Raw genomic sequence first — 14,492 nt, 5'->3', positions numbered from 1 at the left:
GTCCATATGTCCATATGAAATTCTGAAGGTGGTCAATCCAGTTGCCTTTAGATTAAAGCTCCCTGGGTCCTTCCGTATTCCTAATGTGTTCCACAAGTCGCTGTTGAAAGAGTTTTTTCCCCCTGTTCTGTCTTCCTTGCCCCCGCCTCCTCTGGTGTCTATTGAGGGAAGCTTGAAATATGAGCTACAAAGGATCATTGATTCCCAAATGGTATCGGAATTCTCTTCAATATTTGGTACATTGGAAGGGGTATGGACCTGAGGAACGCTCCTGGGTCCCAGCTCATTCTGTAAAGGCTGATCGATTGGTTCAGTGTTGTGAATTCTGCTCCTGGGCTCCCTCCGGTGGTTGTAAGTGGCACTTTTGTGAGTTCTGCTCTTGGGCTCCCTCTTGTGGTTTCAAGTGGTATGGCTGCTCCTTGAAGTTAGCTGTGGTCAGCTGCCTCCACTTATCATCTCCTCTCTCGCCTATTTAAGCCTGGTTGTTCCTTCAGCTAGTGCCACTTGTAAATGGTTCCTGGTTGGATTCACATCTCTTTGGAGTTCCCTGTTATCATGACCAGTTCTGCAAAGCTAAGTTTTTGCTTACTTTTTCTGTCCATAGTTTGTGGTCTTATCCATTCTGTGCTTTCTTTGTTTGTCCAGCATTATCAGTTTGAAGTATTTTCTGTCTTGCTGGAAGCTCTGGGAAGCAGAGTTACCCTCCACACCTTTAGTGGAGATTTTTTGTAAACTCTGCATGGATTTTTGTAGTGTTTTATACTGACCGCACAGTATTCCATCCTGTCCTATCTATCAAGCTAGACTGGCCTCCTGTGCTCATCCTGGTTTCATTCTGTGTATGTCTTTTTCCTCTCCACTCACAGTCATTATTTGTGGGGGGCTAATCTATCCTTTGGGGATTTTCTCTGAGGCAAGATAGTTTTCCTGCTACTGTCTTCAGGGGTAGTTAGCTCTTAGGCTGTGACGAGATGCCTAGGGAGAGTTAGGAGCATTCCACGGCTGCTTCTAGTGTTGTGTTGAGCTTAGGGTCTGCAGTCAGTACAGTTACCACTTCCCTCAGAGCTCGTTCCATGTTGCTCCTAGACCACCGAATCATAACAGTTCAGGCCTTTCATCTGAGGTTTCCTAGGAAACCTGGGGGTCTGGTGGCTCCCTCTTGAAGAGGGGGTACTGTCACGATCTCCACTCTGTTCTGATTTGTTACTTTGTGTAGGGGCTGTCTGTTTTGGTTGTGCTAGGTCTGTGCTGCAATCATCTGTGTTCACTTCCCTTGATTAGTCTTCTATTTAAGCATGCTAACTCCTTCACCCAGTGTCAATCGTACACTTGCTGCTGCCTGTGTAAGACTGATCTCTCTGTGCTCTGTGCCTGACCCAGCTTGACTTGATTTCCTACCCAGACTTTGACCCTTTGCTTGTGACCTGACTATTCTTGTGCCTGCTCCCTGAAAACTGCCTTGTCTTTATGCCTTTCCTGACCTCGGCTTGTGAATTTGATTTTGTCTTCCCCTTAACTTCCCCATGTTGTACTGCGCCATTTTCTGGACCTGACCTCGGATTATTTGACCTCCTGTTACCTACTTCTGTAAGTAGTATATATTTTTACTATCTGATATTGTAGTCTCTCTCCACTTCTGGGACTAATACTTACTATAGTGACTCGTGTCACAGTCATCCTGTAGAATGAGAAATCTGCGTCCTTCGTGATGGAGCCATGGTCTCCTGGCTGCTGTCCTGTAGAGAGTCTTTGGTTCTCTGAATCTCTTGGCTGTCTTGAGGTCTCCTCTGTATATCTGGAGGTATCTCTCCTTTTTATAGTTAACAAATGTCCTTCATACCAGCATTCTCAGGTTAAAGGGCAGAACGGTGATCTGTTTGCATAGTTTTCCCTCTGTTTTACAATTCAACAAAATAGCTGGCCTGGACAATATGTCAATTGCATATCAGCAAAGATCATTATTCAATAACCCTGCATGAAAATAGAGTCAACATTTCAGACTCTTGCCCAACCAAAGAAAAAACACATACATTCAAAAGTCAACATATAGATAACACTCTATTCCACCTGGCTTGCTGAAAATAGACATCTTGTTAATTAAGATAAAATGCTGTGTCCCCGCATTGCTTCCCCATCTTAATTAGCCAGACGTGATAGGATTCCGATCATCCTTCACCACTTATGGAGGGACAGTCCACAGCATGTCTTTAACCCCTTTACTTGTTTTTTCATGACATATTGTAAATAATGGTAAAATTTCTTCAGTATGACTTGTGTTTATTTGCGAAAAAAAACGGAAATTTGGCAAAAATTGTAAACATTTTCCAACTTTGAATTTAAATGCTTTTAAAACGCAGAGATACAGTACAGACCAAAAGTTTGGACACACCTTCTCATTTAATGATTTTTCTGTATTTTCATGACTATGAAAATTGTACATTCACACTGAAGGCATCAAAACTATGAATTAACACATGTGGAATTACATACTTAACAAAAAAGTGTGAAACAACTGAAAATATGTCTTAGATTCTAGGTTCTTCAAAGTAGCCACCTTTTGCTTTGATGACAGCTTTGCACACTCTTTGCATTCTCTTGATGAGCTTCAAGAGGTAGTCACCGGGAATGGTTTTCACTTCACACGTGTGCCCTGTCAGGTTTAATAGGTGGGATTTCTTGCCTTATAAATGGGGTTAGGACCATCAGTTGTGTTATGCAGAAGTCTGGTGGATAGACAGCTGATAATCCTACTGAATCGACTGTTAGAATTTGTATTATGACAAGAAAAAAGCAGCCAAGAAAAACGAGTGGCCATCATTACTTTAAGAAATGAAGGTCAGTCAAACCGAAAATTGGGAAAACTTTGAAAGTGTCCCCAAGTGCAGTGGCAAAAACCATCAAGAAAGAAACTGGCTCACATGAGGACCGCCCCAGGAAAGGAAGACCAAGAGTCACCTCTGCTTCTGAGGATAAGTTTATCCGAGTCACCAGCCTCAGAAATCGCAGATTAATAGCAGCTCAGATTAGAGACCAGGTCAATGCCACACAGAGTTCTAGCAGCAGACAAATCTCTACAACAACTGTTAAGAGGAAACTTTGTGCAGCAGGCCTTCATGGTAAAATAGCTGCTAGGAAACCACTGCTAAGGACAGGCAACAAGCAGAAGAGACTTGTTTGGGCTAAAGAACACTACGTATGGACATTAGACCAGTGGAAATCTGTGCTTTGGTCTGATGAGTCCAAATTTGAGATCTTTGCCTTCAACCACCGTGTCTTTGTGCGACGCAGAAAAGGTGAACGGATGGACTCTGCATGCCTGGTTCCCACCGTGAAGCATGTAGGAGGAGGTATCATGGTGTGGGGGTGCTTTTCTGGTGACACTGTTGGGGATTTATTCAAAATTGAAGGCATACTGAACCAGCATGGCTACCACAGCATCTTGCAGCGGCATGCTATTCCATCCGGTTTGCGTTTAGTTGGACCATCATTTATTTTTCAAAAGGACAATTGCCCCAAACACACCTCCAGGCTGTGTAAGGGCTATTTGACCAAGAAGGAGAGTGATGGGGTGCTACGCCAGATGACCTGGCCTCCACAGTCACCAGACCTGAACCCAATCAAGATGGTTTGGGGTGAGCTGGACCTCAGAGTGAAGGCAAAAAGGCCAACAAGTGCTAAGCATCTTTGGGAACTCCTTCAAGATTGTTGGAAGACCATTCCCAGTGACTACCTCTTGAAGCTCATTAAGAGAATGCCAAGAGTGTGCAAAGCAGTCATCAAAGTAAAAGGTGGCTACTTTGAAGAACCTAGAATATAAGACATATTTTCAGTTGTTTCACACTTTTTTGTTAAGTGTATAATTCCACATGTGTTAATTCATAGTCTTGATGCCTTCAGTGTGAATGTACAATTTTCATAGTCATGAAAATACAGAAAAATCTTTAAATGAGGTGTGTTCAATCTTTTGGTCTGTACTGTATATCACACAAAATAGTTAATAAATAAGTTACCCACATGTCTACTTTACATCCGCACAATTTTGGAACCAAATATTTTTTTTTGTTAGGAAGTTATAAGGGTTAAAAGTAGACCATCGATTTTTCCAACAAAATTTACAAAACCATTTATATAGGGACAACATCACATTTGAAGCCACTTTGAGGGGTCTATATGATAGAAGATACCCAAAAGTGACAACATTCTAAAAACTGCACCTCTCAAGGTGCTCAAAACCACATTCTAGAAGTTTATTAACCCTTCAGGTGCTTCAGATTAATTTTTGTAATGTGGAAAAAAAAATGAACATTTACCTTTTTTTCATAAGAAAATTACTTCAGATCCATTTTTTTTATTTTGACATGGGTAACAGGAAAAAATGGACCTCAAATTTTGTTGTGTAATACCCCATAAGTGACCCCATTTTACAAAGTACACCTCTCAGTGAATTAATGTAGGGGTACATTGATCTTATTAACACCATGGGTGTGTCTCAGAATTTTATACTATTGAGCATTGAAGAAGAAATAACTACATTTTTACCATAAAAATTTAGTTTTAGCCCCAGACTTTAAATGTTCACAAAAGAAGTGGGTAAAAATGGCACAATTTCTACTGAACATGGCAATACCCCATATGTGACTGTACACTACTTCTTAGCCATACAGAGAGACTCAGGAGGAACGGATCGCTATTTGCCTCCTGGAGTGCAGATTTTCCTAGAAGAGTTTGCAGATTCCATAAACAGAGCCCCTAATTGCTAGAAAAGCAGAATCCCCCCTCAAGAGACCCCACTTTGGAAATGTTACCCCTTTGGAAATTTATCTACAGGTGTAGTGCCGATTTTGACTCCATGGGTATTTTCCAGAAGCTGCAATGAATGTTGCCGAGTGAAAATTGCAAACTGCCATTGTAGTGAGCAGTACGGCAGGCTCTCATTGCTTAAAAAATGCCAAACATTTGCACGCTATATGTAGTTTAGGTACACTGTGGGGCTCAGAAGGCAGGGGGCATTTGGATTTGGTAGCACAGAATTTGCTGAATTTCCTTTGGAGGGTTATGCAGCCATTTTGCTTTTCCAGAGCCTTTCTACTACCAGTAACTTGGAAGCCCCCTATATTTCTCTTACCAGATGACAGACCTGAGTGAGGGCTTGCTTTTTTTTGTGGATTGAGTAGCAGCTTTTATTGGGAACATTTTACATAACGTTGGAGATCATATTTATCTGGCGCTCTACGCCAACTACATTTTGGGTTTCCATCTAATACTCTGAGTGACGCGATTCAGATGAAACCCCCGAGGGATCCATTCACTATAATGACGCAGCAGAGTTACTGTGGACTCCGTCTGGCCTCTGTTTAGCTGTATCCTTCTTTTCAGAAGTGCACAAAACCGTGGCCGACAGCACTTTTATGCACACCTAAAAAGACAGACATCGCCGGATAACAGGTTAGACGGCATCCACAGTGCCTCCATCTGCCTCATTATAGGGAATCTTCCGCCAGAGGTTTTGCTGGAATAACGTATTTCAGACATTTACACAGAAATCCCGGTGTAAGCGGCGCGCTCAACACAGAGCAGAGGATAAATGTGCGCCGAGCCTTACTACGATCTTTGGGAGGAAGAATGAAAAAATCAACTGCAGGAGAAGAATTAGTTTTATTTATTTTTTACGCCTTTCCTCTTGCGGTATACGTGATAAGGCAACTTTATTCTTCGGGTCGATGCGATACCAGATTTATATCTGGTGTTTGTTTGTCTGCTGTCACACTAAAAGACGCTTTTTATTGCTAAAAATTGTTTTGCAGCACCATATTTTGACAGTTATAATTTTTCCATATTTTGGCCCACCGAGTCACGTGAGGGCTTGTTTTTTGTGGGATGAGTTGACGTTTTTATTGGTATAATTTTTGGGCACATGAGATTTTTGATCACTTTCTATTTTGATTTTTGGGAGCCAGAATGAACAAAAACCAGCAATTTTTTTGAGGGGGTTTTTGCCGTTACATATGTGGTAAAATTGATAACGCAGTTTTATTCTTCAGGCTTTTACACAATAAAAACTATTTGATAGAAAAATTAACTATTTTTGCATTGCTTTATTCTGAGAGCTATAACGTCATGGAGCTGTATTGCTGCTTGTTTTTTGCGGGACAAGATGATGTTTTCAGCGGTAACATGTTTATATCTGTCATTTTTATCGCATTTTATTCCACTTTTTGTTCAGCGGTATGATGATAAAGCATTGTTTTTATTTATTTTTCATGGTGTTCACTAAAGTGGTTAGGTCGTGGGACAGTTTTATAGGTCAGATCGTTGCGGACTCGACAACACCAAATATGTGTACTTTTATTGTTTTTTTTCATACAAATATTTTGTTTATGGATATCTTTGGGTTTTTTTATTATCATTTTAGAGTTTTTGTTAAAATATTTTTACAACTATTTAAAAAAAATGTTTTACCTTTTTGTAGGCTGATCGCTTCTGCAGCATGGGGGTGTAGCATCCACATGCTGTACAAACTGTCATCTCTGCACTGACAGAGAAAGTTAGAAAGTTGTTGAACATGCACTGCACGTGATATAGCAACTTTACTTGCTCTGGTGACCCAAATGTCGTGACGACATCCGGTCACCATGGCAACCCCGCATCACGCTGCAGTTTCTCCAGTACAAAGACAGAGGGACTGTCAGCATTCGATCGCAGCTTTTCGGTGGTTAAAGTGCTGGGAGAGGTGCGTCAAATAGGCCCAGGACACATGGACAGATTATTACGTCCAATGTCAGAAAGGGGTTAAGGACAGTCACGAATGTAAGAGGTCTGACCTTCATGACGACAAAACTTTGTATCATCCAGTTTCCTCAGAGTATATTCCATGTCTTCCTTGCGAAAAGAAACTGCACACGTAATTGAAGAGAAATGACGCCTATCCATTGTGTCCACACATGGCATCCTCTTAATTCCGTAATTTTTGGATTAAGTCCCGTTAATTCCATCGAAGCTGGCACAGCTCTTGTAGTTGTCGTTTCATATTTAGGTTATACATCCACTCTGGTACTCTTCCCAAGGCAGAGTTGGTGGGGTTGGATATAGTGGAGTCTGTTACATGTTGTCCATGCCTCATCAGTGGTTTTCTGGGTCTGTTTACCTACCTGATTGTGGAGCCCTGGACGGTGTCTGAGAATACCAGTCCCCTGCATCTTCCTTGGTTCTGCCGGGCTGAGTCGTATCCCACTGCTGCCACCATAATGTGGTGACACAGTGGGTCAACGGGTGCCCTGGTCCGCTAGCTGAAACCGCATGGACCAGGGATCATCCCTCCGAACGCCCGCTCTCCTTTTACCGTGGGCATAACTCTACTCAGACAACACAGGGTGAGGGTAAAACAGTGTAGCAATGCTTTATTGAACCACAAAACATGCAGATAACACTTAGAATAGTCCCAGCGAAATACCCAAGATGGTGCACATTACAGAGTCTCACCCTTCTGCTGACTCACCAGGATAAGAGCAGCTGTTACTTTAGATATTCCAAGGCCGACTACCCCACCTGTGGCACACACACAGAGAGGAGGTAACGACAAGCTTAGGAGGAAGACATTCCATTCAGGTACAAAGCCAGTTGACTGGAGGGTCACAACCTGGCTTCATCTTTCAGGGCTCACTACCCCACCTGTGACACGCACAGAGAGATTGTAATGACAAGCTTAATAAGATGACAACCCACTCAGGTACAATGCTATTTGACTGGAGGGCACAACCTGGCTTCTCTGAATATCTGCATGGCACCAGGCGACCGGTGGCTTTCATTCCTGGATTTCACAAACGTATCCATGGTTCAGTGGAGCAGATCTGTATTCTTGCAGCCGGGGCTGAGGTCTCCTAGGCTGACATCCTGTAGAATGACAAATCTGTGTCCCTCATGATGGAGCAATGATGTCTTGGCTGCTGTCCTGTAGAGAGTCTCTGGTGGATTGGATCTCTTCGCTATCTGTAGGTCTTGTTCTGTATATCTGGAGGTTTCTCTCTTTTTATAGTTAACAAATGTCTTTACATGAGAATGCTTTTTGAAAGAGGAAGAATGGTGATCTATTTGCATAGTTTTTCCTCCCCTGTTTTACAAGTAAACAAACTAGCTGACATGGACAATGTGTGTCACGGACATGGTTTGTGGAACCACTGTGCCTCGGACCCCGGAGAACCTGGAGGGGCGTGACTAAGCGAGCACAGGACTGTTCACTATAGCCTCTGATGGTGAGGTTAGACTTGGCTCCTGATGAACACCAGGTGCCACTCCAGGACAGACCGAAGGACACTCGGCAGCTGGACCCAGAAGGACAGACCGGATGGTGCAGCCGAGTCTGAATCAGAGTGCAGGGGCCTACACTTTCACTTTTTATTCTTTCACTGTTGATATAGTTGAAGAACAGTTTGGGATTAGTTTTACTCTCCGTAGCAATGTACTGGAACAATCTACAGAATGCCACAACTCCAAGCTTCAACTATTTAGCTTTAGCACACAGCACAGAAAGACGAATCTTCAGTAGCAACAACGAACTCCTATTCAGTACAGCGTCTCCTAAGAGCAAGAAAGCAGAGCTTTCATTGGTAGGAAAGAGAGAGACTGGCAATGTGTTACGCCGCCTAATACTTACCTGTCCGGCCAGCGCGCTCCCGATGCTCCTTCTCGCTCTCCTTCCTCTGGCCCCTCGGGCACTCGTCCTTTCTGCGGTCCGCGCATGCGCAGCCGCACTCCTTTAACCACTATGGCTTCTGGGAGGTCGTGACCCGGTGGCTCCGCCCTCAATATGGCGGTGCCCGTCGGGTACTTCTTCCCAGCATCTGTCCAGGTAAGATGCCTTTGCCTCTATTGCGTTCGCTGGCTCCTTGCTGGCGTCACCTTAGGTTCTTTGGCTCCAGTCTCTGCTCCTCCCGCTTTGACTCAGTCTTAACTCGTCTCTGTTTGCCATCCCTGCCAGTCCTGTGTTCCTGCCATGCCTACCAGCCCTGTGTTCCTGCCGTCCCTGCCAGTCCTGTATTCCTGCCGTGCCTACCAGTCCTGTGTTGCTGCCGTACCTACCAGTCCTGTGTTCCTGCTGTTCCTGCCAGTCCAGTGTTCCTGCCGTCCCTGCCAGTCCTGTGTTCCTGCCGTATCTACCAGTCCTGTGTTCCTGTCGTTCCCTGCCAAATGTGTCTTTTCACCATACCGGTCAGTACTCTGTCCTGGCAGCCTCTGCCCGTCCTGTGTCTCTGCTGTTCGGGTCACCTCGGTGACTCCTTCTCTCTCCCGTCTGCTGTCCTTCTTTGGTTCCGCCCACAGTTGTCCCTTTGGCTCCGGCAGTTGCGGCTTCACCCTCCTTGGGCCTGTCCCAAACACTCCCTGTACAGGGGGTGGCGCTATCTGGTCCGCTCGTCCTCGGGGGCTCTGAAGTCGCGACCCAGAGGGTCCACTACTCGAGTTCTCCTACAATGTTTTATAGGAAAAGTTAACAACTAGATCAAAAGTAGCTGTAATGGAGCTGCTTATTTATGACCAGCATAGAAAGGATTGTTAACCTCTACAGCACCAAAGATAACCAAATTGATTTAATACGGGATCCAAATACACAGGCTAAATGGAAGATATGCAATTTACAATATGCAGTGATCTTCTTCCCCCAGATCTCCCAGGTTGGCATGACACATTCTTGACAGCGCGACTTTTTAGTGTTGGAATTTTCCCCCCAAATAGACGTAGTTGTTGGGGATTTAACATGTGTTTTATTCCATACATTTTGCTTTACAGGTTCATTATCTATGGTAGTTTGATTGTGGTGGGATTGGCCAGCCTCACTAATGTGAGTCTGCAACTCCCTGGTAGTTTTTAAAAAAAAGTCTCCATTGCCTAATGGCCATGATCTAAATTTAAGACACCCCAGCTCTGCACTATTATAAAAAGTGAATGTCTTTGAATGTCTTATATGTCTTCTTGAAACTCATCTGACAGAAAATATTGGCCCTTACGATAGTTTAGATTGCCAAGAGCCACCGAGCCTTATACTGTAATTACCCCAGAGAGGTTTCACGAATAGTTAGTTTTTTTTTTACTGATGGAGGCTGTTGAGTTTGATCATATCAGTTGATGTGTTATTATCTATAGTCACAGTTTTTTACTACAGTAGTTACAGCCCAGAATACTCTGATTTAACCACTTTCCTAATCAGTCCCCATTTTTCAAATCTGACGTGTGTGGTGATAACTTTGTAATTGTTCACAAATGATAATAGGAAACTGCAGCGCCCCAGAGTCCTGGTCGTTGCAGTAATGTCGCTCTGCCACTAAGGGGAGTGATGTTATGTCTGATTGCACTAAAGGAGTTCACCTGACCAGGTATCACAGTTACACATTACATTTCACACTCCGGCCACCAGGGGGAGCAAAAGGCACTATGTATTAGGCCACTCCTCACACTCTGGTAAAACTGGGGGTTGGATAGGAAGTGAGGGAGAAAGCAACCTGGAAGAGCTCCAGGGAGGTCCTGTCAGGGGTGGGTTCCTGGCAGGTACCTAGCAGAAAGGACAGAACGTGACGGAGCCGCGCCTGCACTACCTTGCGGCGGCATCCTAAGGAAGGATGGAGCGCCCCCAGACGCAGAGCCACAGGGTACTCGATACCGGTCCTCTCTGTCTCAGTTCTGGGGTTATCACGGTGGCTGGACCCATGTCCGTGACCCTGCTAAGGGGCGTCCAATAAAAGGGTGATGGAGGTTGTTAGGTGTTTGTGACGCCACCTGTGGTATTCGGTCAGGTCGACCGACGCTGCTTGGGGGCCCACTGGGGTGATTTAGTGGCAGCTGGATGGTATACCTTCCCACAGGTGAAGTATGTCCCCAGTGCTTCCCAGTAGTGTAGATGGTGATGGTGTGAGGTGCAGTCAATAACGAGGACACAGGGTTGCAGTCTCTTTACCTTTTACTGAAGGCTTCGGGATCCTCAATCCAGAGCACTGTCAACCGGGCTGTCTGAGACCGGCCGTTCCGAAGGCACATCTAGAGTTCCCTTTGCAGGTGGAAATCGTTGCCTACCACTAGCGCCTGTGTGTTGTAGTGCTTCCCTGCTGAGCATTCGGGATAGTCCTCACAACTTCTGTTCTCGTTCTTTCTGGTTCTTTCTCCTTCGTTCTATTCTCCGTCCCCCAAGTTTGTTATGGCTAGGACGCACCCGTTTGATGGAAGGCTTGCAGCTATTCTGGGACCCTAGAGACGCCCCTCTCCACGGTTGCCCCCTATGTCTGCTTAGGTGATGTATGGTAGACAGCCAACCTATAATTAACTGTCCTGCGGTATTTGAAGTAAGGCATAGAGTCAGTTACTTCCCCGGTGTTCCGGTCACCGGCTACGCGCCTCAGAAAGATGATGCCGTTCTCGGGGCACGACTCCTACTGGTTCTCCTTTGTGCTTGATCTCGTTTCTCACTGTCCACAATATCCTTCGCTTCGTGTCCTTTCTTTAGATGCCGCCGCAAGGTAGTGCAGGCGCGGCTCTGTAACAATCTGTCCTTGTCGCTAAGTCACTGCCAGGTTCCCACGCCTGACAGGGACCCCTCTGAATCTAACCCCGCAACACCCCCTGTCACGGGATGTTGCCTGGGCAAAACCCAGCCAGCTTCTCTCTAACTTCCTATCCAACCCCTAGTTTTACCAGTGTGAGGAGTGGCCTAATAAATAAAACCTTTTGCTCACCCTAGTGGCCGGAGTGTGAAGTGTAATGTGTGCTGGTGATACCTGGTCAGGTGAACTCCTTTAGTGCAATCAGACATAACATCCTCCCCTTAGCGGCAGAGCGACATTACTGCAACGACCAGGTCTCTGGGGCGCTGCAAGGACAAGAAGAAAGTATATTGTGGAGAAGTGAGAAACGAGATCACAGCACAAGGAGATAGAACCAGTAGGAGTCGTGCCCCGAGATCGGCAACATCCTACTGAGGCGCGTAGCCGGTGGCCGGAACGCCGAGGAAGTAACTGACTCCAAGCATTACTTCAAACAGCAGCAGGACAGTTGATTACAGGTTGGCTGTCTACCTTAAATCACCTAAGCAGACATAGGGGGCAAACGTGGAGAGGGGCGTCTCTAGGGTCCCAGAATAGCTCCGAGCCTACCCGTCATACCGGTGTTAGCCATATTATCTGGGGGACGGAGAAGAGAAAGAACTGATACGAGAGTTGTGAGGACTATCCCGTGGTGCTCAGCAGGGAAGGACTACAATACACAGGCGCTAGTAGGTAGGCACTGATTTCCACCTGAAAAGGGAACTCTGGATGTGCCTTCGGACCGGCCGGTCTCAGCCAGCCCTGTTAACAGTGCTCTGGATTGTGGATCCCGAAGCCTTCAGTAAAAAAGTAAAGAGACTCGCATCATCACCACCTACACTACTGGGAAGCCCTATGGAACTACTTCACCTGTGGGATGGGGATCTACTTCACCTGTGGGAAGGTATTCCATCTAGCTGCCATAACATCATCCCAGTGGACCCCCCTAGCAGCGTCGGTCACCCTGACCAAATACCACAGGTGGCATCACGAAACCTTGAAAAACTTGCATCACCTTTCATTGGACGTTCCTTAGCAGGGTCACGGACCACCCAGCCACCGTGACAACCCCAGGACCGAGACAGAGAGGACCGGTACCGAGTATCCCGCGGCCCTGTGTCCTGGGGGGCGCTCCAAAACAAATGGACCTTACAAATTAATTTCTAAATTCTGTTGAATCTGACAATACCCTATATACAGTTGTGCACTACTGTCTGGGCACATGGCAGAGTTAAGAAGGGAAGGAGTATCATTTAGTTATTTGAATGCAGATCTTGCTGGACTAGTTTGAAGACACAATGTATTGGGGGAACTGTTCATGTTACCCTGCCAGCTCAGAAGATGGCTACCACAAATAGGCTTGACGCTATCAACTCCTTTGTCTAGATCCCAGGGATTTCCTTGCTCATCACCATTTAATCCCTCTATATGGCTCTGGATTTACACAAGGACCCTTAGGCTTGGGCCGTGTTGTTACCTGCTGTTCTGTGGTGTGAGATGGCAGGAAGAATAGTCAGGTAGTTGAGTCAGACCAAAAAAAGAAAACAGAATGGACTATGAAACAGGTCCGCACAACCATAGAAAGTAGAAAAATAACACAATGTTTATTGAACATCACAGCAAAACATATAAAAACATTTAAAATGTACCAATTGTTTAAAAAAACACCCCTATTCAAATGCCCTACAAATAAATATGAAGTCAACATGAAACATAATACAATGGGTCAGCATAATATACGTCACCTTTTATAGATGAAATAATACCCCCTAGTTGAAAGGGAAACGCATCCATATATGCTTAGGGCATAAGAGATCATAGGCGCAAAGAACCATAAGCCCCCTATTGGAAAAGCTAGAGCAAAGAAAACCTTGTAAAAAGGATGTCCGTATCAAATCTACTAATTGGTTTGGAAGTAAAGTGCCCAGCAGATAACAAGGAAAAACAGCCTATAGTTACAGAGGGGGGCAATATAATGCCCAGCATACTCATCTGAGGCGGGGAGAAAAAAGGCAGGCTGGAACCCAAAAATATATCGACTACACAAAGTCAAATAGAAGCCAGTGCCTAAATGTGAACGGCATAAGGCAGGGTAGGGTAGGGTGTGTGAGCCCCACGCGTATCGCCGCCACAGCGGCTTCGTCAGGGGAAGTGGGTGCTGTAGTCAATAACTCACATTTAAATAAGAAGCCCAATCAATTGGAGTGTGTGCAGCCGTGCTGTCCAAAGGTAGTTGAGTCAGAACCAGGAGGGCAGACAAAATACAAAATCAGAAGACACAAGAGTAGTCAGTAAAAGGGCCAGGCTCACAACAGGGAACAAATGCACAAGCCAGGAGCTGAGCACAGAGGACTGAACCAGAGGAGAACAAGGCTGTGTCTGACAGCTTCTGACACTATGCTTCGAACTTTTGTAGGATGGTGCTTTCCATTTGGATGAAGCAGGGAGCAGATTACTTCAGCTGGATAGCACACACCCATACTGCCAGACTGGATGATTTTCTATTGGTTCCAGTCACCCTAATCTTAGTTTCTGGACAAAGCCTGTGCCACCCAGAGCTCTTGGTTCCGAAACGACCTGCAGAATGAATAAGGTGGTGCAGGGTGACGGAAGCAGATGTCACAGGATCTGATTCCATAGGAGATGAGGTATAACATTTACAGAAGCCCTAATATGACAAAATAGCAGAGCAGTAAAAATCCCGATAAAGTGACTCCATTTTTGAAATTCTAACCCTCTGTGAATTAATCTAGAGCAGTAGTGACTATTTTGACTCCACAGCCAATTTCTGGAAATTAACATGCAGTGGATGTTGCAAAGTGAAAATTGCACATTTACCATTTTATTACCACTACATAGTGCCCAGAATGTGCTCCAGGAAACACAGTAAATTAAGTGGATTCTTCACACTGTAGTAATGCCAAATACATG

General features: G+C 45.1%; 1 protein-coding gene across 3 annotated transcripts in view; it reads left to right on the top strand.

The window, feature by feature from the left end:
- Nucleotides 1-14,492, top strand: part of LOC138663698 (oocyte zinc finger protein XlCOF6.1-like) — a 62,473-nt gene that overhangs the window by 41,491 nt on the left and 6,490 nt on the right. The window lies entirely within an intron of this gene.

This window comes from Ranitomeya imitator, chromosome 2 (genome assembly GCF_032444005.1).
Source record: "Ranitomeya imitator isolate aRanImi1 chromosome 2, aRanImi1.pri, whole genome shotgun sequence".
NCBI classification, from domain to species: Eukaryota; Metazoa; Chordata; class Amphibia; order Anura; family Dendrobatidae; genus Ranitomeya; species Ranitomeya imitator.
Note: the sequence above shows the minus strand (reverse complement) of the source record. Positions and strands in the feature narration are given on the sequence as shown.